Source organism: Felis catus, chromosome X (assembly GCF_018350175.1).
Source record: "Felis catus isolate Fca126 chromosome X, F.catus_Fca126_mat1.0, whole genome shotgun sequence".
NCBI classification, from domain to species: domain Eukaryota; kingdom Metazoa; phylum Chordata; class Mammalia; order Carnivora; family Felidae; genus Felis; species Felis catus.
In genome coordinates, this window is record NC_058386.1 from 55,798,583 (window position 1) to 55,826,099 (window position 27,517).

The 27,517-nt window shown below is 47.9% G+C and overlaps 1 protein-coding gene across 3 annotated transcripts in view; it reads left to right on the forward strand.

Annotated features, from left to right (window-relative positions):
- Nucleotides 1-27,517, forward strand: part of STARD8 (StAR related lipid transfer domain containing 8) — an 84,757-nt gene that overhangs the window by 29,907 nt on the left and 27,333 nt on the right. For 2 of the 3 annotated variants that reach the window (XM_006943788.3, XM_004000578.4), the window contains exon 1: nt 17,137-17,334. The exons of the other annotated variant lie outside the window; for it this stretch is intronic. The gene's annotated coding sequence lies outside the window, so the exon portion shown is untranslated. Of the gene's footprint in view, nt 1-17,136; nt 17,335-27,517 lie in introns of those variants that run through there. 3 annotated transcript variants of the gene reach the window in all.

Consider the following 27,517-nt stretch of genomic DNA (forward strand, 5'->3'; position numbering starts at 1 on the left):
TCCTGTATCCCTTGGGTAAATTCCTAGCAGTGCTATTGCTGGGTCATAGGGTAGATCTATTTTTAATTTTTTGAGGAACCTCCGCACTGTTTTCCAGAGCGGCTGCACCAGTTTGCATTCCCACCAACAGTGCAAGAGGGTTCCCATTTCTCCACATACTCACCAGCATCTATAGTTTCCTGATTTGTTCATTTTAAACACTCTGACTGGCGTGAGGTGATATCTGAGTGTGGTTTTGATTTGTATTTCCCTGATGAGGAGCGACGTTGAGCATCTTTTCATGTGTCTGTTGGCCATGTGGATGTCATCTTTAGAGAAGTGTCTATTCATGTTTTCTGCCCATTTCTTCACTGGATTATTTGTTTTCCAGGTGTGGAGTTTGGTGAGCTCTTTATAGATTTTGGATACTAGCCCTTTGTCCAATATGTCATTTGCAAATATCTTTTCCCATTCCGTTGATTGCCTTTTAGTTTTGTTGATTGTTTCCTTTGCAGTGCAGAAGCTTTTTATCTTCATGAGGTCCCAATTGTTCATTTTTGCTTTTAATTCCCTTGCCTTTGGAGATGTGTCAAGTAAGAATTGCTGTGGCTGAGGTCAAAGAGGTTTTTGCCTGCTTTCTCCTCTAGGGTTTTGATGGTTTCCTGTCTCACATTCAGGTCCTTCATCCATTTTTGTTTATTTTTGTGAATGGTGTGAGAAAGTGGTCTAGTTTCATTCTTCTGCATGTTGCTGTCCAGTTCTCCCAGCACCATTTGTTAAAGAGACTGTCTTTTTTTCCATTGGATATTCTTTCATGCTTTGTCAAAGATTAGTTGGCCATACTTTTGTGGAGGGACCATTTTTCTAAAGTTACTTGCCTTTCAAAACCATGCTTTACTTTGAAAATCCTACAAGTGTTATTTCCAGTCTCTACCTCTCTCAGCTTCCAGTTCCTCAGATTCTGGCCCAGCTAATGTTTTTGGAGTTCCTCATGTGTGAGTGTGTGGATGTAGATATAGATACAAATACAGGTGAAAGAGACAGTGGATGTAGATATAGATACAAATGTAGGTGAAAGAGACAGAAAGAGAGAGATTTCATTTTTTTTTAATTTTAGAAGGAGAGTGTGAGCAGAGGACAGGAGCAGTGGGAGAGAGAGAGAGAGAGAGAGAGAGAGAGAGAGAGAGAATCTTAAGCAGGCTCCTCACTCAGCTTGGAACCTGACCCTGGGATCATGACCTGAGCAGAAATCAAGAGACACTCAATCAACTGAGTCACCCAGATGCTCGAGAAGACTCCATTTTTTAAATGGACAAGCTGTAGAATGGTAGAAAATGAGAGCTGGAAAGCACCTCAGGTATCATTTAGTCCAATCACTATCCAACCTTTAAGAGCTAGGGAACCTGAGACCCAGAAAAGGGAAGGGATTTTCCCAGGGAACTAGTGGCTCTGACAGCCAAATTAAGGAGGGAAAAGGCAAGCCTCTGGGCTGAGGGAACTCAAGTTGAGGTAACTAACCTGGGGAAAGTGTGTGGGGCCCAAAAAGAGATGAATATGAGCAGAGAGGGAGGATCAATCAGGAGAAGAAGTTGGGACCAACTGCAAAATTCCCCTGGAAAGTAAAAATATAAGAAACATGAGGGCTGTGGTTTAGCAAGTTATTATGAGTCTTGATGAGCAAGGAGAGGGAGGAGAGAGGAAGAGAAAAATAGAGGGGGCCAGAAAAGGAGAAAACAGGAGAGAATGAAATCTAAACCAGGCAGATGGAGAATATTTAAAGTGGTAGGCTCAGTAAGGACTGAGCATAGCAAGTCAGTAGGGTCTTGTTGCATGCAAGACATCTAGAACTTTCTAAGTTCCCAACAGGTCTGCTGCCTGGTTCCTTTCAGACTCTGAACATGCAAGCCAGTCCTTATTTTTTTAGCAGATGCAAAATTTTTCCACTGTGTTGTTTGGAAAAGTGGCCCCAGACTGTAGGTTTTGCCTCACGAGGGCACCATACAGCCTGGGCTGGTTGTCAGAGTGGGAATGCACTTGCTGTACAGCCACGATCTGATTTTAGGCACACAGTCACATTCTGAGGTAAACTTAGCCCATTTTACAGAGGAGGGGTAATATAATTTGCCAATGAAAATAATAACAACACAAGAATAATAGAAATAGCTACATATGTATTGAAAACCAATTGTTGTACTGATGAAGAATGAGGCCCCAGAGCCAAACTGCCTGGACTCAAACCCCAGTTGTTCCTCTCATCAGTGGTGTGATCTTGGACAAGTTGATTAACCTCTCTGTGCCTCAGTGTCCTTATCTGTAAAGTGAAGATAATAATACCTTCTTGAGAATATTTGTAAGGATCAAATGAGTTGATGGCCTTTGAACAATTCCTGGCACATAGTGCTCAATAAATAGTAGCTACTATTGATACCATCATTATGTGCTGGGCACAACTCTAAATGTTTTATTTGTATTGTGGTATACAATGATCACTCAGAATGTAACTGAAGCCCAGGTGCAAGAACATATCAAGTCCATTAGCCTTTAAAGTTTTCCTAGGTGCAGAGAAGCCTGGGTGGCTCAGTTGGTTAAGCATCCAACTTCAGCTCCGGTCATCATCTCATGGTTCGTGTGTTCAAAACCCTCACTGGGCTCTGTCCTGACAGCTCAGAGCCTGGAGCCTGCTTTAGACTCTGTGTCTCCCTCTCTGTCTGCCCCTCCCCTGCTTGCACTCTGTCTCTCTCAAAAATAAATAAAAATTAAAAAGAAAATGTTTCTTAGATGCATAACTCTTTTCTCTCCACCCCCAAACTGAATTCTATGTAGAACTCCAATCTATAGAACAGATAAAAAGCAGCATGGCTTTGATGGAAGCAAAATTGGGTAAGGGTGGGGCCTAGAGCCTCCAGGCTCAGACTTCCCCTGATCTCCCCGCTTCCAAGATCCCCAAGGTAGGCCTTGAGGGTCTTTGCTGCTCACTAGGAGGAATAATTTGCAAGCCTGCTGATGTAGTCTATCCAACCTTGTTATGCTCAGATGAAAGTATTATTAACCCTGAAAGGGCACGTAATATCCCCAAGGTTGCATAGCTAGTCAAAGGCAGAGGAGGGCACAGGTGGTACGACTAGTCATGGACAGTAATAACTTAGTCGAAGAGAAAAGCCTCCTTGGTTAAACTAGAACACAAAATATGCCAGGCTTGGGCAGAGAACAGCTAGGTAAGGAAAGAGAGCAAGAGGGAAAGGGAAGCTGAGCCAGAAGCCCTGCCCCTGAGCCCTGGATATGAGCAGACCCCTGTGAACACTTATAGCCTACTAGAGCCACCCTAGACTTCAAGAGAATAAGACAAACCTTACCATCATGGGGCCTCTCACTGTACAGGGTTTGGGGTTCTGTTTTGACAAGGGATGTTGCCACCTGTCTCTGAGGTTTTCATTCTGTGGGACTCAGCAGACCTGGGGCTAAATCTTACCATTCTGGCCTTCTTACTGGACTCTTGGCCCTAACTGGGCATTTTTATAAGGCTTCTTTTCCCCCAGGTTCTGGGATGGCAGTCGGGCTTCCAACTTATGGTTGTCAGGGAAGGGCAGGGGAATGACCTGAAGTTCTGCCCCTTGTACATTTACACATGTGGGTGCCCCTATATGTTCAAGGTGTGCTACTTTCTATCTAAGAACCTGTGTGTTGCCAACTTTTATTTCCAGACTTCAGCGTGGGTTACCTGAGAACACCACATGGAGGAGAAATTATAGGAGAAGTTCCTCCCAGAGAACTTTGGGATTTCTCTGGAATCCCTTCTTCTGACCTAATCATTTGAGCACTCAGGCCCCATGAGAGCTTTAGAAGACTATATCATCCTGAGGCAAATACTGGAGGGCAAAGCCTGGGTGCAGGCCCTGAGTTGCTTGACCCTCCTTTGGTAGGCCTCAAGATCTTCATCTGGACCATGAAGGAGTGGAGTAGATTCCCTCTGAGGGCCCACCAGCTCCAGGCTGGGCTTCTGTGGAGGCTCCCACCACTTGGGTACTCTCTCATGTGCTGGCCTAGAATCCCAGGGGAACACACCAAATGGTGGATGCAAACAAAGCTTGCCCACTTCCATGGTTTGGTGGACCTTTGGACTAGTCACAAGAAGGAAGGGATGCAGGAGGCAGATTAATGACCCTTAACTTGCAAACTACTCCTCTGACATAAAAGCAGCTTTTCCTCATGGCAGGGCCACTTGCTCAAATGCACAGAGCCCTAAACCCCTGAGCCATAGTGTGAGATATGTGTTACTGTAGGGTTGGTGCTATACCCCACCAGATGATGGGAGGAGCTTCTGCAAGTTTTCACCGGGTTAAAGGTGTATGCACTAATGCTGAGGAGTTGGGGGTAGAGGGTGGCTGGAGAGAGACCCAGATAAAGGCAGAAAGAATCAGTGAAGGTTTGAACTATGCCGCCTACATGATTCAAGGGTAAGAAGAAAGCAATGAAGCAGGATAAAGGGCTAAGGGGCAATCTTGCCACTGATAAAGGCATCTCATTGACACCTGCACTTTTGATCCACGTAACATTTTAGGGAGGTAGGTGTTATTGTCTCCATTAGTAAATGAGGAAACTGAGGCCCAGAGAGGTGATGTGACATGCCATCAAGTTAAAGCTGGTGTTCAAACCCAAGGCTGCTTTGAGAGTTACAGTGCTCAGGGATCCCTTTCTCTGGAGCTGATCCAATCCATACACGTATACACTGTTGCTTTTCATCCAGCAACACTTCTAAGACTTGGCTGCAAGGGCATAAGAATTATCCTTCCAATTTTACAAAGGCACAGGAAAGGCTGATGATTGTTTCAGAATTATACTCAGGCAGAGTGAGAGAGGGGAGAGGCTGAGGCTCAGGTCTCTCACCTGTCTGCCTTCAGTTGGAAAGCTGCAAAACACTGCTAAAGTAGCACTCCCACTGCCATTTTCTCTGCATCTGGTCATTTTCCACTTACAAAGGCTCTCTCTCAGATCCATTATCTCAGTGTTTGTTTGCAGGGCAGGAAAAATTATTTCCATTTTATTTTATTTTTTAAAATTATTTCCATTTTCTAGGTTCAGTTACCTTGCCAAAGGTTGAATAATAGAAGCAGGACTTGAGACCAGAGTTGTGCCCAAATTCCCTTCTACTTTCCCACAAAGTGCATTTGGCCGGTCAGAGATGGACAGAGAAAGTTCATTGAAGCATACTGTTTGAGACCAAAAGAGGCAAACTCTGACCCCCTGGAATGACATTTAAGCCCTTTGCTCTTTTCCATATGAACCTCTGAATTGCAAGGGCAGTCCTGAGGCCTTTGAGGAAGAAAAACAGAATCCAGTGAGCTCAGTTTCACACAGACCCCAGAGCTGGCAGCTTCTGTGGTTTGCTAGATGCCCCACCAACTCTGTGATAAGGGTGCCAGGTTTGGTCCAGCTACACAAGTAGCAGGATGGTGGAGGAGGGGGTTGTCTCTCTGCTGCTCTCACTACCTGTGGATGCATTTCATACTAGGTCATTCGGCCATCTTTATGTTTCTCTATCCCAATGCCATTGGGGAAAGAAAACCTAAAATTTCTGAGCCACAGTTTGGTTGGGTCAAGGCTACTTTTGGGTCACACACTCATTCATTCTCTCAATTGTCATCAGTCCTTTACCAAATATCCCCTCAGTGCCAACTCAATGCCAAACTCCTTCCTGAGCAATGGGCATGTTGTAAATAATAAAACACAGTCCTTGCCCTCAGGGAACTCACACTTTTATTGGGCAGGAAGACATATAGATAACTAAACTCAATGTAGAAGGATTGCTGGTATAACTGAGCTGTGGGAACACACAGAACTGGAATGGCTTATGGTATTCATAGGGAGGACTAAAGGAATATGTGGGGCTTTGCCAGATCCAGGAGATAGGGCAAATAGCTTAGCCTCTTTGTATGTCAGTTGTCTCATTGTAAAATGGGATGGTAATGATACCTGCAGTGTTTCCATAAGGAGTCCATGAGTTAAAATGTGGTAACAGCTTAGAACAGTGCCAGGCACACAGAAAGCACCATATAAGTGTTTGTAAAATAAGTCAAGAGAAGTAAGAACAAGCATTTTTGTGAGAGAGAAGATTAAATGTAACACATTTGAAAGCTTAATGAAGTATAGGGTGTTCTGGGATTACCAGCTGATTTGGCTGGGTAAGCTTGTGCAGCACTTTGAATGTCAGGGCTAGAGGCATGGACTTGTCCCTGTAGATGATGTGCAGCCATTTCTGAGGCTGGATCTTTGCCACAGGGAGTAGCAGAGGACTCCTGTGTGAAATGATAGTGCCCAGTAGGTGCTAGGTCCAAGAGACTGCCACAAGCCAGGGAGCCGTCAGTTGGCAAATATGAATGGAGGACCTTCTCTGTGCATAGCCCAGACCCTGGCTTAACATCATTTGGGAAATGCTGGGTTGGTGGGAGAGACACTACGTATTTGCCCTCAAGGAACTGCTCATCTAATTGGAATATGTCCTGCTTTTGCCAAGAATGAACTCAACCATCCTGGTGGTAAGTAGTGGAGATGGGTGGGTAAGAAAGACTCTGTTGTGGCTTGAAAGGCAGTACGTATAGTGGTTACCAGCCAAGGCTAACAGGGTTTAATTTTTTTAAATGTTTTTATTTACTTTTGAGAGACAGAGCATGAGCAGGGTAGGGGCAGAAAGAGAGAAAGACACAGAATCCAAAGTAGGCTCCACGCTTTGAGCCTTCAGCACAGAGCCTAATGCAGGGCTCGAACTCACAAACCATGAGATCATGACCTAAGTTGAAGTTGGATGCTTAACTGACTGAACCACCCAGGCATCCCAAAGGCTGTAGGGATTCAAAGCCTAGTGGTCACTTGCAAACTATGCGGCCTTGGACAAATTGCTTAACCTCTCTGTGCTACAGTTTTCCCACTAGAAAATACGGGCAATGATAATAATTATACCTCCTCATAGAATTGTCACGTTGATTAAATCATATGTGGAAAGTGTTTAGAATGTTGGTTCATATAATAAGCACTTCATTAACTTCAGCTCTTCCCAGTGAGTAATGGTCTACCGTGTGCCAGGTATGTGGTACTTCTGGGGTAAAAGGCAGTGGCCTGGAACATACACAGGCACAGGACTAATGTAGCCCATTTCCTGGAGTGTCAACTTTCCTCAAAGGCTTTAAAGGAGAAAAACACCCATTTTTATAAGACAACATGGATGTATACCAGAGTTAACCAGGAAATTCAAGTAGGTGTTTAAGATAAGAGTGGGGACTTCAAAGGCATTCTCTGCAGGGAGTGAAGTCTTCTGGTTATATCTTCAGCTCCCCCAAGGTTCCTACACATTCTTCCCCTCAGCCCTTAGGTTGGGGGGGGGGTACTTTTGGGTTCAAAAGTTCCAGCCACAGGGACACATGTGAGCTCATGAAACTTCATCGATGGATTGTTCTCTGGGGTAAGGGTGATCACTGCCATTATATGTGTGAAACCTGAGGTTCAGTGGTCAAATTCTGCCATTGTCACTCATTAGCTGTGTGAACTTAGCAAGTCACATTATCTTTGTCATCGCTCAGTTTCTCCATCTGTAAAAGGGGGGTGATACGGATGATGATGACAATAATAACAGTACCTACTTTAGAGGGCTGTGGTAAAAATTACATAGATGAATCCCCAAAAAGTACTCGGAACAATGCTGGGCATAGAGTTAGTGCTCAATGCATATTAGCTTTTATCAAATCCATTCTCACATTTCCTCCCACAACAACATTGTCAGGTAGGTGTCATCATGTCCATTGTATGAAGGAGGAAATTGAAGCTGTATGAGGTTAGATCACATGCCCCCTTCCTCTTTGCTAACAGAGGGCATTCCTGCAGTGGGGAGGAGGTGGGAATAAATCAGCTCTGAGGTCCTTTCCAGTTCCAAGCTTCTGTGATTCAAGTTAAACTCAGGAGCCCTTTCATATCACTGTTCTGGCTGGGGCTGAAGCAGCAGAGCTCAGGAAATGGGAGGGACTTAAGGGAGATGCCTTAGCAGGGTAGGAAATGGCTGCTGCCACCCTTCCTTCTAGGCTGCTGCTCTGAGAGCCTGTGTCCTGCACTCCCACCCCACCAGAGAGCAAAAGGGAAACTCCTGTGCTTGGAGGAAGCTGACTGGGGCCTCCTTTTCCTCAGAGAGGAACTTGCCCCTGAGGCAGAAGCTGCTGGAAACTCAGAAGTCAAAGGTTTGGCAGTACCAAGCTAAACACAGACAGCAGACTCCCAGTGGCTGTTTACCCTGGCTTAGCTCATCCAGAATGAGGATTGCTGATAGACCAGAGGGTGCTGGGGGAGAGGAATGAGCTCCCCAATGATTTATGATCATATGGGGGGGAAATTCCATTAAGTAACATGGCCTGATAGAAGGAGGAATGGACAGGAGATCTGACTTGATTGTGAAACAGACTCACTGTGTGGCTTTGGGCAAGTTCTCTTCCCCATGTGAAGAACATACTCATTCCATATTTTGTGAACACCTACTGTGTGCCAACACTACCCTGGGGAAAAGGGTGAATGACATGGAGATCAACATGTTAATCTCTCATTCCTTTCCAGTTCTGACACTGAGTCTATGAAAAGCGAGTGCAAATCTCATTCAAAAAGCACATATCAATTCACAAACTCCTCTTCCTTTTCTTAGCCTGTCCCTCACAAATGGTGCTATTCTGCCCTTGTCTAGTGGCACAAGGTAGGGAGATAGTAGAAGAAGGAGCTGTGACCTTTACCTGTGTATCCCCTTATCATTATTCTGACTGAGTCATGGGATTATGCTCATGTTACAGATGAGGAAATGGAGGCTCAGAGAAGGAAAATGGCCTGGGCTTTGCCCAGTTAGTGCAGAACCACTATTAGAATCTTCCCTCCTTACTGGCCACTGCCACAAGTGGAGTGGAAATGACCAGGTCTGAGAGATGGCAACTTTCTGCCTTCCCTCCATTGTAAACAAAGGCAGATAGAGACTCCCCACCATCGCTGAATAGGGAATACAAGTTCCCTTGTTGTGGATGGAAGTTAGGGGTAAGGGAAAGGGTCATGTAATTTAGGGTCCTGTTCCAGGCTTTTTTCATGATAGATCCTCTTCTTTGAGAATAAAAGTTAATCTTTCTTCATGGAGACTACTCTGTGCTAGGCACCATGTTCAGTAGCTTTACATCTTCAAAACAGCTCTGCAACAGAGATCATTATCCTGCTGACATGGTGACCAAGTAATTTGCATCCTTGGGCCTCAGTTTTGCTTCTCTAGAGAGAGTCTATAAGAAAAGAATGCTTCTGCTCATAAGGTCTAGAATACTCTTGGTACTAGAAGGATTTCAAGGTGTCGTTGGAACTCAGGGTCTTCTTGTTCTGGTCAGAGACACATTAAACGGGGCTGGAAGGGTGGTGAAAAGCAAGGTCTGTAGGAGGCTGAGGAGTCAGTGAGTCAGTCTGCCAAGCTGGCTGGAGCCATTGTTCCCCTCTCCATCTGGCTGTTGCATAAGGTCTTCTGCCCTGTAACGTGGTTGGTAAAATTTGGGGGAGACAGGAGGTAGAGGGGCTGACTTAGTGGCTAAGACCCCCACTATCTCGCACTGGCATAGTACAGCAAAAAGGAGTGAGATCAGTGGTGAGACACCCCTCAAATCGGGGGCTAGTGTAGAAAAGGCCAAAGGGTGACTCCAACCCTGGAAAGGAGGCTGGATGGCAATGGAAGAGGCAGCGTAGCTAAGCTAAATGACTTGAGGCCAGTGTAAGATAGAGAAGGGTAGTGTCCTGCTTAAAGTGTGGGCGTGGAACTTTCTAGTCGCTACTGAGGGGGTGGGGCAATCCGGGCCTTCATTCCCTCAGGCCTCCCTCCCTCCCTCCAATGCAGCCCTGGCTGTAGGCTCAGTCCGGGTGCGACCACCAGAGGCGCAGCGCTGCCCTTGGGAGTGGCCGGCCTGTGGATACAAGGCTGAGGAGAGGGACTGGGGGCCAGCCTTGCGGCTCCCAAAGCCCCGGGCGCGGATGTCCTGGAAGCCGTGGGGTGTGAAGGGCACCCGGTGGGACCTGCCGCGCTGGAAACCAGGTGAAGAAGAGAGCTGGGCGGACCCAGGCGGACCCGGGTGGGAGGTCAGGGCTAGGCTTGCACTTCGCTGAGAACCTGGGCGCTGCGCTGCCCTCTGCTAGGCAAAACTTGAGTCGCCCTCGCCTCCTCATCTTTGATTCCAGTCCCGTTTTGATCTACTAGCCTTATGTCAGTCTGTCTGAACCTCACCTCTGGCTGGCAGACTCCGTTTTTCAGACCTTCCATCTCCGCCCGCTGGCTTTCCTCTAATTCTTAGCCAGCTGTTCTTTCTCAAGGTGCCCCATCCTTTTATCCCAACTGTCCATCTGGCTTTGTCCCCACCCACCTCTCTCCCTCTGTCTTCATCCTCCACTTAAAGAAGAGCAACATTTTGGTTGTTAACACTCAGTAGGCATTTAATAAACAGTAGGTCCCTTACCCCCTATTCCCCCAGTACTTTCTTTGCCTCTGCCTCTGCCTTCCACCCTCCTGTCTGTCTTCCTGTCCCACTATATGTGTGACACTCTGCTTATATTTTTACTTTATCCCACTGTCTGTCCTTCTGTCCCTCTTTTTGTCTCCTACCCTTGGGTCTTACTTACCTAGCTGGTAGCTCCATACCCCCCTCCATCACTCCAAGGTACCCTTATTGCCTCACTCTGTCCCCTTGTTGCATGACACAGCCCAGCCACCCTGGAAGCACCTTGTTAGTCATCTTGAATTGCCTAAGGCTCCACCCTAAGGCCTGTTTCCACTCCAGCGGGTCTTCCAGACTACCTGGCACTTTGTCTTTTTAAAAATTGAAAAAGTATATATTTCTCTGAGCACTTAAAACACTTTCCAGGCTGTGCTCCTTCCTTTTCTCCAATAAGTCCTCCCTTGCTCCTGCCCAAATGGTAGGGTGGAAATAGCAAACTGGGTCGAGTTTCTTGAAATGGGTTTGTCATGGAACATGAACACATTTACAGGACAGGGCCCACATAAATCCTCAGAGCAAACTCTCTGATTGTACATATGTGGACTCTGAGGCCCAGAGAGGTCAAGGCTCTCAGCCAAGTCACACAGCTCCTCAGTGGTAAAAGCAGGGTAGAATCCAGAGTTGCAGTGTCCTGGACCCTGATGCAGGAACCTCAGTGGGGGTGGGGCCCAGAAGCTACTTCCCTGGTGTTTCCTGGAGGTCTGTTGATCCAGAGATATCAGGTGTCCAACCTGGGAGCCTGGTTGTCCCCTCTCTCCTTGATCTCTGGGATGTGACCTGGCTGCCCACCTGCCTGAGTTGGGTATTCTCTATCTGGGGGCTGCTGTTGCCTCTTCCATTGGCATGGGAGCTCCAGAAGACAGGCACCCTGGCTGTTGGGCCTACTTTCTCTGTTCTCTGCTCCAGCCCCCCCATCAGTGCCTGGGTGCCCATGTTGACTGATGGGTTGCTGTGTATGTGTAGGGAAGCCCTGGCCCTGGTTGAAGATCAGCTCAGAGTTTTTATTTAGTTAGAATGTGTGTGCGTGTGTGCATGTGTGTGTGTATGTGTGTGTGTGTAGGATTGCAGAAGGGGGAAGCTGTGTTTGGAGAAGGGCACACTGAGAGGGGTTACAAGAGCCCAGACCCTTAGCTGAGTGGCCCTCGAGCCTCACCACACATCCTGTATCCTCTCTGATGTCATCCAGGAGCCTCTGAGGGTATTCTTCACGGAAAATAGGGTGGGTGGCCAGAGGATGGCTCTGTCTGCTTGAATTGAAATTACCAAGTCCTAGAGACTCATAATCACAGGGTTGGACTGGGCCAGGCTCTGAGCAGGCCTGTGAAAGCTAATCCCCATCCCCCACCTCCCACCAGCAGCTGTCCCACTTTGTGGACACTGTATCTGTGGCAGCATGAGGTCAGGCCATGGTGGACTGATGGGGTAGCCTGTGGGTAGGAGGGAAGAGCCCTTGCCTTTCATCCTACCCCATCTCCTCTTTACCCTTTCAGTTTTGTCTTGAGAGCTGCTTCCCCTGAGGGACATGTGGAAAAGTCCCAGGAAAGGAGGCAGGATCCTGAACTCTTTTCAGAGGCTCTGTGTGTCCCCTGCCACTAGGTGAACTGGAGGCAGTGCTGGAGGTGGGGGCCAGGTTTCTAGACTTCTGGGCTTGTTTGTTCTCAGCACCTGCTCCCTTCTTTCTCTGCCTTTCACATCAGCTTTCCTCCTTCCTTTTTCTCACTTTCCTCTGCTCTTTCTCCTCATCCTCAGAGGGCTGTCACACCCCCAACACTCCCTTCTTCTTCAGAAGCTGCATGGATGATGGGCTTCTGGGAGCCTCACCCCTATAGGAACACACAGAAAAGCTTACAGAAGAAGATAATGCTACGGAAAGAGGGTACTCAAGAAACCAGTCCTGTTTTCCAGATGAGGAAACTGAGCCTAGCCAGGAAGGAGAAAGCTCAAGGGCTGAAAGAAAGTCAGGTAGGGGGGACTATTGAGGGGTACAAGGAAGGTTCCTTTGGCCTCAGGTGTTTGTAGGTGCATGGGATTGAGGCAAGGCGAGGGGATTTGTGTTAGAAGTTGACTTGCTTTTGCTCATCTCTCCTCACCACACTATGACTGTTCTCTGAAGGGCAGGAATGAAGGGGGAGGGTGGGAGTGGACATCCTGCTCTGGGTGTCTGTGCCAGATTCACCAACTGCTCAGCCCAGGGTGACCCCCGTCTATTAGTTTGAACTGAGGCATTCCCTGAGGGAATGGTGGGTGCGCTCCATCTGCCTGCAGCAGAAAACTTCTAGCCCCTTTGAGACTGACCAGTAAAGCCAGCCATCCTGGTGTGAAATGGGACCCACCACACTGTCATGGCTCAGTGGGTCTATTGTGTTAGATTCTGGGGGCCAGCTCTCCATCAACTGACACTTTGCCTAGTGACTGTTGGAGGGATGGGGAGAGAGTGTTGGGTATTGAGGGAAGAGTGAGGGGCAGAGACTGAGTGGGCCTGGGTTCTCCCCCTCCAGCTTCCTAGTCCAAGTATGTGGAGGTCCATCATGAATAGCACCAAACACTCCTTTCAGTAGTTCCAGGAGAGGAAATAAATGCATCTGGATCATGGCTTGGAGCTGGGTGGGGGGGCGGGGGCAGAGAGAGTAAGTGATCTCTGAAACTCTGCTGGCCTGTACTCTAGCTCTCCTGACAGCCAGCCCAGGGCTCTCAGCCCAGCAGAGAGCTCCCCATTTCAGGGTACTCTGGAGTGTGGGGTGGGCACAGCCAGAGTGGTCTCCTGGGCTGTGGGCTGAAAGGGAGTCTTTGTGCTCTTCTGGACATAGTTCTGTGCCTTCACTCCCACTTGGCAATGCACAGTGAGGTGCCTGTGTGCTCCTCACCTTTTCAATCCCCTCCCACTACCAAATCCCCTTCTCCCCACATTGGCTCTGCTCTGGCTGCCCCTCTTAGTACAAACCCCTCTGCCATGGCATGGCTCCTGAGGATTTTTTTTAATGAGCTGTAACTATCTCATGTTGTGGGAGTCTGATCAGTATCCCCCTTTCATGAAATTGGGTGGGGACCCCCAAATCTTTGGAAAGCAGGCCTTGACCCTCCCAGGATTGACTGGTGGGCTTTTGATGAGGCATGCAGGAATGTGTGTGCAAGTGTGAGGACATCCATGGTCATGTGCTGTGCGGGGCTGGTCCAAGTGTAATTCATTTTCCCCCCATGGTTCCTACTCCCCTTTTTTCTTCTCAGCTCAGGTCCCTGGATTTGCTGCTGCTCCTTTAGCTCCATGGAAAAGAGTAGTGGAAGGGCCTGTTTCATTGCCCTCAGCCATTCCAGAGTGGCTGAAACAGCTTGAGGAATCCCCATTTCTAGGCAGGGAGGAGTATGGGGGCTGTTATAAGTCCAGATAGGCACTTATTGGGACCTAAGTGTCTTGGAGTGAGGCCCACAGTAACAGCATATGGAGTTTGTCTCTGCCATGTCCTGGAAGAAAAGGAATGGTTGGCCTTGGAAAAAAGCTGAGCTGTCAAACACCTTCAGTGATATCCTGTCACCTGCCCTTTACAGTACATCCTCACATCCATTGTCTTAATTTTGCCTGCTAGGGATTATGCTCTACTCTCATTTTACAGGCCAAGAAACTGATGGTTAGTGGTGCAATGACTTCCCCCTCAGTGACAGCCAGAAAATGGTAGAACTGGGAGTAGACCCAACTCTCCTACTTTCTGATCCAGGGCTTTTTCCATTTCTCAGTGCCTCTGTCACCACTAATCTAACACTTAGGATCACTTATTATGTACTAGCCACCATTCTAAGTGTGCTTTAGCCCAGTGGATCCACTCAACAGCCACATGAGGTCAGGACTGTGATTATCATCCACACTTTACAGGTGAGAAACTGAGGCACAGGAAGTTGGAAAATACCTACCAGAACCGGGCTTTGTTCTTAGGCTGTATGGCTCCAGAATCCATCATACTGCTCTTTGTATGGCATAGCTGGGCTTTCGTAGTGGTAGAAATATGGAAACCCCACGTATAGGGCATGGAAATGCATACATGTACCCACGGCTTTTCCACCTGCTCTCAGCCTGCCCTCATGCACTCTACATTTCCCTGCTTAATGCCTGAGCTGGCATCCAAGGTAGCAGCAGCAGCAGCAGCAGCAGCACTATATGACACACAGTCAGTAAATAGTAGGGGTGTGTGGGAAAGGGACACCCAGGACCTAAAGGCTCCAGTTATCACCAGAGCCACTCCAGATGCAACCCAGAAAGGAGATTATCGAAAGTTACTATTTCTTCATCTGTTCCAGGCACCGTTATTGTATATTTGTTCCATGTAAGACTCTGGTTTAGGTCAGAGCACGGGAGTAGATCAGGGAGCAAGAATTGAAGAGAGTGAGCTATCTCCTTCTAAAGAGGTTGAGTTCTTGTCTTTCTGAAGCTAATGGGTTAAGAGAAGGAGATCAAGAAAGACCCAAAGAAACAGTCTAGACATTGTTTGGACTATTGATTGATTGATTGATTGCGGGGGGGCACCTGGGTGGCTCAGTCGGTTGAGCATCTGACTTCTGCTCAGTTCATGATCTCACAGTTAATGAGTTTGAGCCCCATGTCAGGCTCTGTGCTGACAGTTCAGAGTGTGGAGCCTGCTTCAGATTCTGTGTGTGTGTGCCTCTATCTGCCCCTCCCCTGCTCGTGCTCTGTCTCTGTCTTTCAAAAATAAATAAACATTAAAAAATGCATTTCTATTTATTTATTGCTTGGACCATTCTACAATGTCACAAGGTACATGGCAAATATTAGGATTATAGCTTTCTCTGGCTATTGTGTTCACTAAGTCATTTGACAGATATTTTTATTGAGTACACACATGCTCTATGCCAGGCATGTGAAGCTCTTGTTCTACTTATTTGTAGCACTTGCTCTTTTTGTAGTTTTTGTACTTTCTGTAGTTTTCCCTTTTTTAGTTTTCTGGTTTGATTACCTTAAAAAAAAAATAACTGGATGTCTCAGGACCCATCATATCTGATTTAGTTAAATGAATCTAGTAAAAGGTAAGTGGGGTTTGGTCATTATCTATATGAATGTGATTTCTTCATGGTCGTCCCTTGAATATCTTTCAACATTCATTCATCCATTAGCAAACATTACTGAGAAACTACTGTAGACACTGTGCTTGGTGCCATGAGGTGGATGGAATTGGCTCTGACGTGGTTTCCTGCCCTTAGGGAAGCTATAGGATATCCTTTTAGCATTTTCCAGAGGCAAGATAAGTTTGGCTCCAACTCAGAGCTTTAGGGATGCGTACAAACATAACAGCACAGCCTCAGAAAGGAGGTCTTCTACCTTCCCACCCATCATAGTGGTTCCTGACTCTCGATGGGATTTTGTTTCAAGAAGTGAGTTCTGTTGTACAGAACTCCAAGACCCACAGGTACATGACTCATCTTAAACAAAGTGCCAGCTCCAGTCTTGCCATTGAGAGGAAAGGAGAGGTGCACACTGGAGGTAGCCTTGCTTCATTATTTCTCCTCTGATTCTCATCAAGGCCAGTAGGTAAGTAGGGTGGGAGAATTCTAATGAGTCTGAAGACCAGACAGGAGGGGGACACCTGGGGCTATGTCTGTCTTTGCCATTGCCTAGGTGACCTTAAGAAAGTTGCTGTCCCAAGAAACATGAATTTTTGCTTTCATCTGTGTTGGGTACTTTGGCAAACAAATTAGATGGATGTGGAGCCTGCTTTCTACCTGTTAGGTATGGAGAAAATAACCCATGTGCAGGTATTATCCCTGCTATGGATTTAGTTGGTCAAGATGAGGGAGTATTCTCTTCCCAGTTTCTGTATTTGTAAATGTGGAGGATGGTAGTTGGATGGCATGGCACCTTGAGTACTCCAGATCCCAGCTAATAGGAGTCCTCAATTCAACAGTGAAATCATGGTTGTGAACATGTATTGGACCTTTGTGAGGAAAGGCAAGAGAAAGATCAAATCTTAACACTCTGTTTCTTACTGAATTTAAACCAACTCTCTGATGGTACTTGCTGATACACTCTTGGGAGCCCTCGTCTGCCATGATTAATGCATATGCTCCAAGTTTTCCATGCATTTCCCCGCGGGGGTAGTGTTTGGACTTAAGGCAGAGAGCTGGGGTAGTGGGAAAGTTGCAGAATGCTGGGGCCTGAGCAAGGTGGGAATGGCAACTTCCTGCTCACATATTTAATGTCCAAGATTCTCTCTTGATTGTCCGTACTAATCAGACATCTCATTGAAGTTGTCTTCTGAAATCCCCATAAATTATCCTCAGCAAGCCACTGAATCTTCACGTCTACATGGCACATGTATTTAAATCCCCCATATGGTACCAGGCACATTCAGAGCCCAATAAATAATCTGTGCGCCTGGCCAACTCTGTCTTTCACCTTCAGTCCCTAGCTCTGGCTTGACTGCTCCCCGCCTACCCCCTCCTCACTAGCGGTGTGACCTGAGGAAGAGGCAGCGGCGAGGATATTGGAGGAGCTAGAAGGCAGAGCCCCACCCACCACAATTTGGGCGACTTTCGGGGGAGTCCGGTGGGCCGGACTGCGGCCTCATTGGTCGAAGGTCGTGTAGGTGGGCGGGGCGTCCCTGCCGCCCCACTCGCTGCAGTTCCCTCCCCACCTGCGCTGAAAGTGGCCTTGGATTGACAACAGCTAAGCAGCTGCGGCAGCCGCTCTTTCTGGCTGGCACCATTACCCACGCCCGACCCGAGGCTCCGCGCGTGCCCCGGACAGAGCAGTCCCTCCTGCACTCACGTCCTGCGCACTGGCAGGGTCTTGAACCAAAGCGGTGGACGCGGCTTCCAGGTAGGAGCTGGGGCGACGGCAGGGAGAAATCTGGACCAGCAGGGCCTCCTGGGACCCCTTGCCCGGCCTAGTCTCGGGAGCGCTCTGGCCCGGCCCCCGCTCCTAGCGGTTCGGCTGGGCGGCACACACAGGAGGGGCGGAGGAAGCAAGCCCAGCCACCTTCCGCCCTGGGATTTGGGGTTGGAGTCGCCGAAACTGGGGGACCCCCTGAGCTGGCTGGCAGCGCTTCTCCCCAGGGAAGTCTGGTAGTAGAAGGAGGTTTTCTGCCTGTTATCCAGGGCCTGGCCAGAGTCCGAAGGCGTAGCTGTGGGGCTTTGGAGGGGAACTGGAACCAAGCAGGGGTGGCAGGCCTTTGGGCTCTGCGCCACTTCACCTACCCTTTTCCTTCCTCTGCTTTTGAGGGCATTTCCAGAAAGCCCCAGTCCGGCCCTATGGGCTTTCCCCTTGGCCACTGTCCTCCCTTCTGAGAAATGCTCCAGACTTTCCTGGTAGTTAAGGTAGCTGTGAGGATCAAGTGAAAACCTTTGGAGAAGTCGCATCTTTCAGGGCCGAGTTTCCCCATGAAATCCAAAATGGGTTTGGATTACAGATGCTCTCACGAAAGGTCTTTTAATGGAAGTTTTTGGGATTTTCAAATTAGTTAGGCTGGGGTTTTCTCCATTTCTCTTCCACCAAGACTCTGTAAACTTAAGCACTGAATTAGAACTCAGGAAACTGGGGTTCATCCACTAATTCATGTGACCTTAGGTGAGTCATGCTACTTCTGGGGGCCACAGTGTTTTCAACTGCACTTCAGGTGGTGGGCTGCATTTTAGTATTGCAAGGGCCAGTCTCTTCCATGACATTTGGTGACTTGTCACATGGTGAAAGGTTGTCTTTGAGATGCTTGGGGTGACAGGAACTATTCAGATGGAAATCTTTGTGGTGATATGCAGCCAAGCCCCCTGTAACTAGTAGTGGTGGGAAGGGTGAGCAGGACAACAGCCAGACTGAATGTGGGGCCAACTCAGAGCCAGGACTACAGAAGTTGGGCTGGAGAAGCCTGGCTTGTTTCTATCCCACTTGGAGCACCCAGGTCTGCCCACCCAGGAGGAGAGGGTGATCAATCACACCAGGGCTATTTTCAAACCCTGACTCCTACTGTGAGACCTGTTCCCGTCTCCATTCTAGGGGTTGCTGTCACTACCCACCATCTTGTCTTATTGCTCTCTGAATTTTCTCCACACTTCCATCTGTCTGGAATAAAGAAGAGACAGTTTCTATCTGGGTATGGGAAGGCAGAGTGTCCAAGGGCATAAGGAAGGAGTCATGTCTGCAGGTGGTTTATGAATGGTTGACAGAGCAAGTGGGTAAGAGTGTGATGGTTATGATGGTGTTGGGTGTTGGTGGTTCTTTTACCCTAAAACTACAGCTACCATATCAGTGGACATTCTGGGCTTGATCCTCATTTTCAGGGTTTAGTCTTTGTCCAGTTTTGTTCCAGGGTTAGGGTTTAGAATTTTTGCTCCCTGGACCCCTGTAACCAGGTCTAGAAAACACCACATAGATAGAGTCCTGTTTCCCCTCTTCGCTTGCCTTCTGTTCACCTCTTAAGCAACTCTTCAGGAAGTATGCTAAACCTCCCTGTGCATCTGCAGCTCCCCTCCCCCATCTGGTGGGGGGAGACATTGTTGAGAGATATCTGGAGGTGTTTAGAGCATGAAGAGGGGCAGAAGGTGCACAAAGAAGCTGTGTATCTTGAGTGACTGCTGCAGAGTGGAGCATGAGTTGGGCAGGGCCAATGGAAGGGCCTTCCTTATTAAAGCACACCTCCAGAGTTTGAGCATAGGAGCAAAGAAAGTGGCACAAAGAGGCCCGAACTTTGACCCACTCTGCCTTCTTGAAGTTTTAAAATTCTATTCTTAGGGATAGGGATTGGAGAGGGAGCAGAGGGCCCCTGGAGCCTGGTATAGGAATACCAGCAACAATACAAAAGCAAGAAGATTCCAAAGGGAGGAGAGGATGGAGTCTCTAATCTGGGTGCTGTTGTAGCTGCCTGTGCTTTTCTGCTAGGACTCTCTTGGAGCTTCCTGTTCTAGCCATGGAAAAAGTTCAGGTTCAATGGATGGCAGTCCTAACAAAAGCAGACTGTGCCCCCACTTTTCTCAAGAAGGTGGGGCAAGGGGTCTCTGGCTGGAAGAAGGAATTGCCTCTGGCTTGAATAAAGTAGAACTTATTCTTTGGGCCTCAAGTTTGGGTAAGATCAAGTGTCAGGGCCCTGGGCTCTTGGGGGGCTGTTATCAGATAAAATAAAGATAAGAGATCTCAAATCTGTTATCAGATAAAATAGAGATAAGAGATCTCAAAAATGCAAGGGCTCTAGGATAAGAAGTGTGAACTCCCCTATCCTGCAACCCTAAACAAAGTAGTTGGGCACAGGGCTGGGCACACAGTTGCTGGTGTCAAGTGTTTATTAAGGCTTTTCTCACCTGTGACTTGAAATGTTGGTTTGTGTGTATATGAGGAGTGAGGACCAGTCCTTGAATCAGTCTGTCACAAGTCTGAAATGCTGTGTTTGTGTGTTGAGTCTCCTCTTTCCCAGCCTTCCACCTTGGGAACTCACATGTACACGATTGTCCCTGTGGACAATTGCTGTCCCTGTTTACCCCAACTCTCAGGGACTGTAGAACTGGATGTTAAGTTCCTCAGACCCTCAGGGGTCCAGGGAGGTATGGGGCAAAACACAGGGGACTGAGAGCTGGATGTGTGAAGTTTACATTTTTTTTAGTGTTTATGTATTTATTTTTTTGAGAGAGAGACAGAGTGTAAGTGGGGGAAGGCAGAAAGAGAGGGAGACACAGAATCCAAACCAGGCTCCAGGCTCTGAGCTGTCAGCACAGAGCCAGATGCGGGGCTCAAACTCACCAACCGTGAAATCATGACCTGAGCTGAAGTCAGACGCTCAACTGACTGAGCCACCCAGGTGCCCCTGAATATATGAGGTTTAAATCCAAGCTCTGCTGTTCCATTCGTGACCTGTCAGACTCTTGGGTTCTCCCCACTCTTTGCACTTCACTGGATTAAGTGAGGGGATCCATGGCTAAGTGCTTTGTAAACTACCAAGTGCTATACAAATTATTAGTCATTAAGTTCAGTCTTGGCTTGGTCTTGTAGAGGACAAAGAATGTAACCTTTACCTTCAGGGAATTACCATCTAGTTTGGGGGTTACTGGCATAAATAATGAGTATGTCATACTAAGTCTTTACTTCAGTGAGAACTTTTTAAAAGACTATTACAAAGACTTTCAAACATATATAAAAGTAGAGATGATTAGTGTAATGAGGCCCCATGTACTCATCACTCAACTGCAACAGCCATTAGCCCATCACCAATCTTGCCTATTAACACTTCCACCTCCTTACCTTCTTTCTTGTTATTTTGAAACAAATCCAAAGCATCTTATCAATTTATAAGTAGTCTAGTATATATCTCTAAAAGATAAGGATTCATAAAAAATAGCCACTGTACCATTAGCACATCTAAAACAGCCCCTTAATATCGTCAAATATCCTGACAGTGTTCATATTTCCAATTGTTGAGGGGACTGTTTTGCCCTGGCGGGCCTGACTAGGGAGCCATTGGTTTTGACTGAGGGGAAGGTGGCTGACGAGGCAAGGCAGTGACATTTGAGCTGAACCTTTGAAGAGAGGCCCAGGGAAAGTCAATTAGAGAGCCCTAGCTCCTCATTTTATAGCACTTGGCCACAGTCTCTGGGGCTGCAGCTACAGAGGCTGACTTGTGGAATCTTCTTGTGGAAACTTTGTGCCTTGCTTCTCTAGCAGTAAATGGGGTAAACTCTCCCACTTGCTTCCCCAGTTCCAGGGCCACCCAGGAACTTGAGGTCAGCAGGCCTGGGAGAATTCCTGGGAGGCTTCTTTCCTCCTGGCCCCTCCCCTCTCCCCTGAGGCCACTTTGGAGCAAAACAGGATACATTCAGGATGAGCGTCTTTCCCAGCTTGTCATCTAATCACCAAGGCCCAGCTTGGAGCTTCCTCTCTCATTCATGATAAAAACCCTCACTGTCTCCTTTTTCCCTCCACCCCAGTAAGGGTGTGCTGACTTCCTCCACATCCTGACCAGCCCTCCTCCACCCCATGTGGAGCTGAGGGACAGCTTCCCTCATCCAGGTCTCTCTTCCTAATGCCCCAGAGCAGGCTGTGAAAGGGACAGAAAGACCCTATGAGTGCTCTCCCTGGCTGCAGCCTCCTGCTCTTGGGCTGTCCTTGGGAAAGGAGTGGCTCCTTTCCAACAAGCCTGGGGTCCTGCCACTGCTTGGTTAATGATTGAACCACATAATAACCACCTTGAAAAGTCACCTCTGGGGATGGCCATTAACTAACTCCCTGTCCACCCCAGGCCTTGAGGGGATCCCATCTTAACCCTCACTTCCCCCAAGAGGACATTAACAAACATTCCTTCACAGGAACTTCCAGGGCCAATTAAACATCTGCCCCTCTGTTTTCGTTTGGGCAAACAGAAGTTGTTATTCACATTGCTGAAGGACACACATTCATTTGGATGGTACTGAGAGAGTCAGGGAGTTGAGTTGATAGGGATTCAGATGGGCAGTTGGGGTAAGGGGGATTTTTAGGCATCAGAGTCAGAAGGGGCTGGGGATGTTTCCAGGAGCACCTGAGCCCCTAATGTCAATTTGAAAGAGCGAGCAATGTCCACCCAAAGGATCTTCCCCGTTAGTGGGGCTATGTGCGTGTGTTTCTTTTGAGTATAGCTGTGGGTCCCCGCACACAAGGCAAGGACATGAACTGTCAGCCACTCTGCTGCTGTAAGGCTGAGGCCTCCATAGTGGAGGAGGAGACCTTCCTTCAAGAGCCTGTATCTTGACAAGCAGTGGGAATTGGGAAGGCTCAGGCCAGGTCCAGTTTGGAAAGCTCTGGACCACAAGCAGTTTTCTGCAGTTTCAGTGAGAAGAAAAGGAACCGACATTTAGTGAACCATGTAAGCCTACTATAGAGTCAGGAAACCTGGCTTCTGGTTGTGCCTCTCTGTAGCTACCTCTACATGAGTGACTTTAGAGAAGACATTGCTTTCTCTGTGCCTCAGTTTCCACATCTTTAGAATCAGCAGGGCAAGTGGTGTGGACTCAATGGTCTCTCAGGGTCCATTCCACCTGTAAAATTATGCATGCCCAGTCAAAACCTTTTGCTTATCCACAAGGCAAAAGTCAATTGGCTTTAAATTCTTCCAGGCCTGGTCACTAAATATTCCCAGTTGGCTGGTCACTTTGGGCTGACCAGGCCTTGAACTGCCAGAGCTTGGGTTTTCCTTGAGCATGGGCTTTTGTACAGTTTGCTCTCGAGCCCCCTCCCCATGTTTGTGTCTGTTCCAAGTGGCTACCCTCTGACCCATTCTGCCACAAGTTAATGAATGACCTGCTCTCCCTGGGTAGTGCCAACCTAAGGTGTTCCTGGGATCCCGGGTCTCTATGGCAAGTGGCCAAGGGCTTAGCCGGCCCCAGTCACTTTTATGCTTTCTCCCATAATACCCCAGAGGTAGGAAGCAGACAGAGCTCAGGGGACAAGGGCCTTTAGAGATCCAACTCTCCTTATGAGCCTAGATCTTCCCGCCAAGTATTTGTGCAGCTCTTGTTCCCCCATTTTCAGTACATGGGAGCACAATGTTTAAAGCAGTTGCTTTCATTCATGGACTATCCAAAAGTTTTTGCTTATGTTGGATTGAACTCTGTATCTCTGTGGCTTCTATAATGCTGGATCCCAGCTCTGCCCCCTGGGACCACCTAGCCACTGTCCTTTCTGACTTTCAGGGGTCTGAGGTTGGAATCCAAGTCCTCCTGCATCTTCTCTAGGACAAACAGCCTCAGTTCCTCCAAGTACTCCTCCAGGTACTTGGGGCAAGTCCCCTTCCCAGCCTCGTTACTGCCTTCTGCACATGCTACTATTTGTGGCCCTGGGAATGGGAAATGGCCACTCTCCTCTTTCTATTTCTAGCCTGAACTTTTCTATAAGATTTCTCTATCATCTTTTTCTGGTGACTAACAGGTGAATCCCCAGAGTCCTGGGTCTGAGCACCTCATACAGCTCTCTGATTTGTTTGTTGGTCAGGTCCAGCCAGTTCTCATGACTGGGGAGCCATTGGAGGCTAGAGCTTTCTTCTTGTTGTCCTCGTAGCAGAGGGCAAGCCTAGCGAGAGGAGGTACTTACCTCTGACCAGTTGACTGCAGTGTACTCTGTGGGGGCTGCCAGTATATCCTGTTTTCCTGCCACTTGCTTTCTTCCCTTGAGCTGGTGGAGGTGGGGGGAAGGGGATATTTTAAGGAGCACTGAACCCGGAAATGAGTATGAGCCATGCCCACAGTAGGGCCTAGAAGGGTGAATCGGACAAGGAGAAATACCAACTCAGCCATTCCTCTTCTGCAATTGATGATTATGACAACAACAAGTCTTCCCATTTCTTTCCATTTCCAAGGCACTTTCACTTCTGTGATTCCATTCTGTTCTTAGAGCAGCCCAGTAAGATAAGCAGTGTGATCCTTGTTGATATGTGCCTGTGGCCCAGAAAGGGGAAGGGCATGGTCTCCAAGGAGGGAGGATTTAGAACCCAGGTCTCCTCATATTCAGCCGTCCCTGTTTCCCCTAAACCACACCCGGCAGCCAAGGCATCTGGGGCTGACTCAACAGCTTCCTCACCACAGAGGAACCTCTGCCCAGGCTGCAACTCTGTTCCCATGGTAGAGAGAACAATCTCCAGGGGAGGTGGCCAAGGATTTCCTGTCCTTTATCTGGGCTGGCCAAAGGCTGGCCTGTCTGAGGTGTGAGACATGCACTTGCAGCCAGCTTTTCTGCTCCAGGCTGAGGTCAAGTCAGGCTGGGGCTAGGAGCATGGAGCTTGGGAAGAGCTTGGCCCCAGACATCTGGCCTGAGCAGCCCCTACCTGAGCAGGGCTTTCTAAATCGGAACAACATTTGTAGAGGGGCTTGTGGGAAAGGGGCCAGACTGGAGATGAAGCAAAACTCATGCTGATTTGTATACATGGAGCTTGAGGCAGGAAAGTGTCATGGTGGGGAGCAGGGGCTCTGGTATAAACAGCACTGGGTGACTTTGGGCAAATTACTTAACCTCTGTGAGCCTCCATTTTGTCAGCTATGAAATGGAGATATGTACCTACCTCATGGGGTTGCTGAGTATTAAATCCCATAATACAAAAAGAAATCTCACTATTAGTGTTTAGTAGTGCTTTCTGCCACCTTGTCACTTTGCTGTTTTTTTTTTTATCGTTTATTTATTTTTGAGACAGGGAGAGACAGAGCATGAACAGGGGAGGGGCAGAGAGAGAGGGAGACACAGAATCTGAAACAGGCTGCAGGGTCTGAGCGGTCAGCACAGAGCCCGACGCGGGGCTCGAACTCACAGACAGTAAGATCATGACCTGAGCCGAAGTCAGACGCTTAACCGACTAAGCCACCCAGGCGCCCCAACTTTGCTGTTTTTCAATGACCTGGGGAAGTGCGGTGCTCAAACATGCTGCCCCCTAGGCATTACGTCTGGATTTTTCTGTCACTTCAGATTCCACCTTCCCCAGAAAAGCATTCCTTGGCCATACCCACCTATAGGGATCCCACCCTTAGAAGGGGGTGTAGCTCAGTGGTAGAGCGCACGCTTAGGGATCCCTCCCTCTGGCCTCCTTTAGTGGCATTTGTGGCACTGCAACAGGTTTTAGTAACCCTGATACCACCAATAATAATAGTAAATTCTTCTGAGGTCTTGGCACATTTGACCTTATTTAGCTCTCAGGATAATTCTGTAAGGTAGGTGCTGCTATCATCATCCCCACTTTACGTATGAAGAAACAGAGGCAAGAAGAGGTTAAATGAAGAAGTTACTCAAGGTCCCGTAGCTAGGGAATGATGGAGCTGAGATCAGGATCCAAGCAGGCTGACTCTACCACTCACACCCTTAGCAACAGTGCCATGCTTCTTCTCCGTTTCCCAGGTGCCTGGCCAGGAGGTGAGAGCTGAGACTTGGGCCTTCCTTCTGCCCCTGACAGCTTATTGTACCCACCAGTGATCAGTCACTCCTGGGCAGACAGTCCCTAGGTCCTTGCCTGCCCCCTCCCCACCAAGGTGGACAGATGGAGAGGAGAGAAAATCAAAGGGCTAGGTATTGATGCTCTATAGCAGAGCTGCACAGTTGGGGGAGGGTGTGCAGGAGAAGGTTGGGGAGGTGGTTCTGAGAGCAGTAGGTCTGCCTGATTAGCACCTTCCAGCACTGGGGAAACATTAAATTTTTTTAATGTTTATTTATTTTTGAGAGAGGGAGAGAGATAGAGTGTGAGCAAGGGAAAAGCAGAGAGAGAGGGAGACACAATCCGAAGCAGGCTCCAGGCTCTGAGCTGTCAGCTCAGTGCCCGACGTAGGGCATGAACTTACAGACCGCGAGATCATGACCTGAGCTGAAGTCAGATGCTCAACCGACTGAGCCACCCAGGCACCCCAGGACAAAAGAGACATTATAATGAGCCCTCTTGACAACCAGATTTCATTATTTAGAAGGTGTGGGTGGTTGGGGCACCTGGGTGGCTCAGTTGGTTGGGTGTCTGACTCTGGCTCAGGTCATGATCTCATGGTTCATGGGTTTCAGCCATGCATCAGGCTCTGTGCTGGCAGTTGGGAGCCTGGGGCCTGCTTCTGATTCTGTGTCTCCCTCTCTCTGTGCCCCTCCCCTGTTCATGCTCTACCTCTCTCTCTCAAAAATAAACATTAGAAAAAATATTTTTAGAAGGTGTGGGTAGTTAGGGGCAAGCAGGAGCCTGGCTGGATTAACTTTTTGACCCCCTCCAGCTGGTGTGGCCCATGCTGGTATTGGGAATGCGAAGAGGTAAGCTTTTGTCCAGAAGTTCTAGCCGCCCCCCACAGTGTTCCCACCTCAGGGCCCTTGGGTGCTACAGACTTCCATCCCCCAGGCTGTAACTGTTGCTGTCAGCTCCATTGCTTTTGAGCTTATTCTATGCTATCTTACCACCCAACCAGCTCCAGGGAATGCTTCAAAGGACAGCCCATCTTAGTTTCTGCCTCCTTGGGAAGTATGGGCCTGGTAGCAGCTCTGGCCAGGTACTCCAGGAGAGTTTGGCTTTTGTTCGGTTTTAGACCTTGGTGCCTAGCATAGTGGTTAGCACCAACTAACTATTCAGGTAATACTGATTGAATAAGTGCACAGCCAAGTAGGAGTGAATTTGGAGGGGAGAGCCTAGGGAGACCGACATGGGAACAAATTAATAGGATGGCTATGGTCATCTAGGCAGGCTCCTGGCCCCCATCTGTAGTACAATAGAAGCCAGTTGACCTATTGTAGCCTCAGATCCCCCATTTGTGCAGTAGGCCTGCTTTGGACAGGGCTGTCATAGGGACCAAATGAGATGTGGGATGGTCAAATGTCTTCTCTGCTGATGTGAAGTTACTTCAGGCCAAGGGTTCATACTACAAAAATCCTAGTATATGTTTTATGTATCTATGGCCAACATGATTTCTCCTGTTTAATGAAGAATAAACAAGTCCACTTGGTGGACTTGGAGGACTCTGTAACTAGACTGCCTGGATTTGCATCTTGACACACCACTTCCTAGCTGCTGACTTTGGGCAAGTCACTAGCTATCTCTGGGCCTCAGTTTTCTCAATCTGTCAAATAGAAATATAGCACTTACCCCACAGGGGTGTTGTGAAGATTCATTGATATAAACCATATAAAAAGTACCTAGGCCTGGAACATAACGATGACTCTGTACCCTTTGGCTGTTGTTATTATTATCTCATTTTATACTTGCAGAAACCTCATGTTGTCAGTGCTATAATCATATCCCTATTTTACAGATGAGAACACTGAAGCACAAGGAAGTTAAGTCTTGCCCAATGTGATCTGTGTAAAGTCCTTAGCTCAGGACCTGGCACATAGTAGGTGCTCAGTAAATATTAGTGTTTCATATTAATTATTATTAATAATTACATTCATTATTGTAAATATTGTTATCAATAATGAACACAACCACAATTAAGAAGTAGCAGAGTCAAGACTAAAATCCACATTCTCAGATTGCTAGCCTGTTAGTCTTCCCTCTGTAACCCAAAACCTCTATGTTTCTAGACTTTACACAGCTGTTAGGCCACCATTGTGG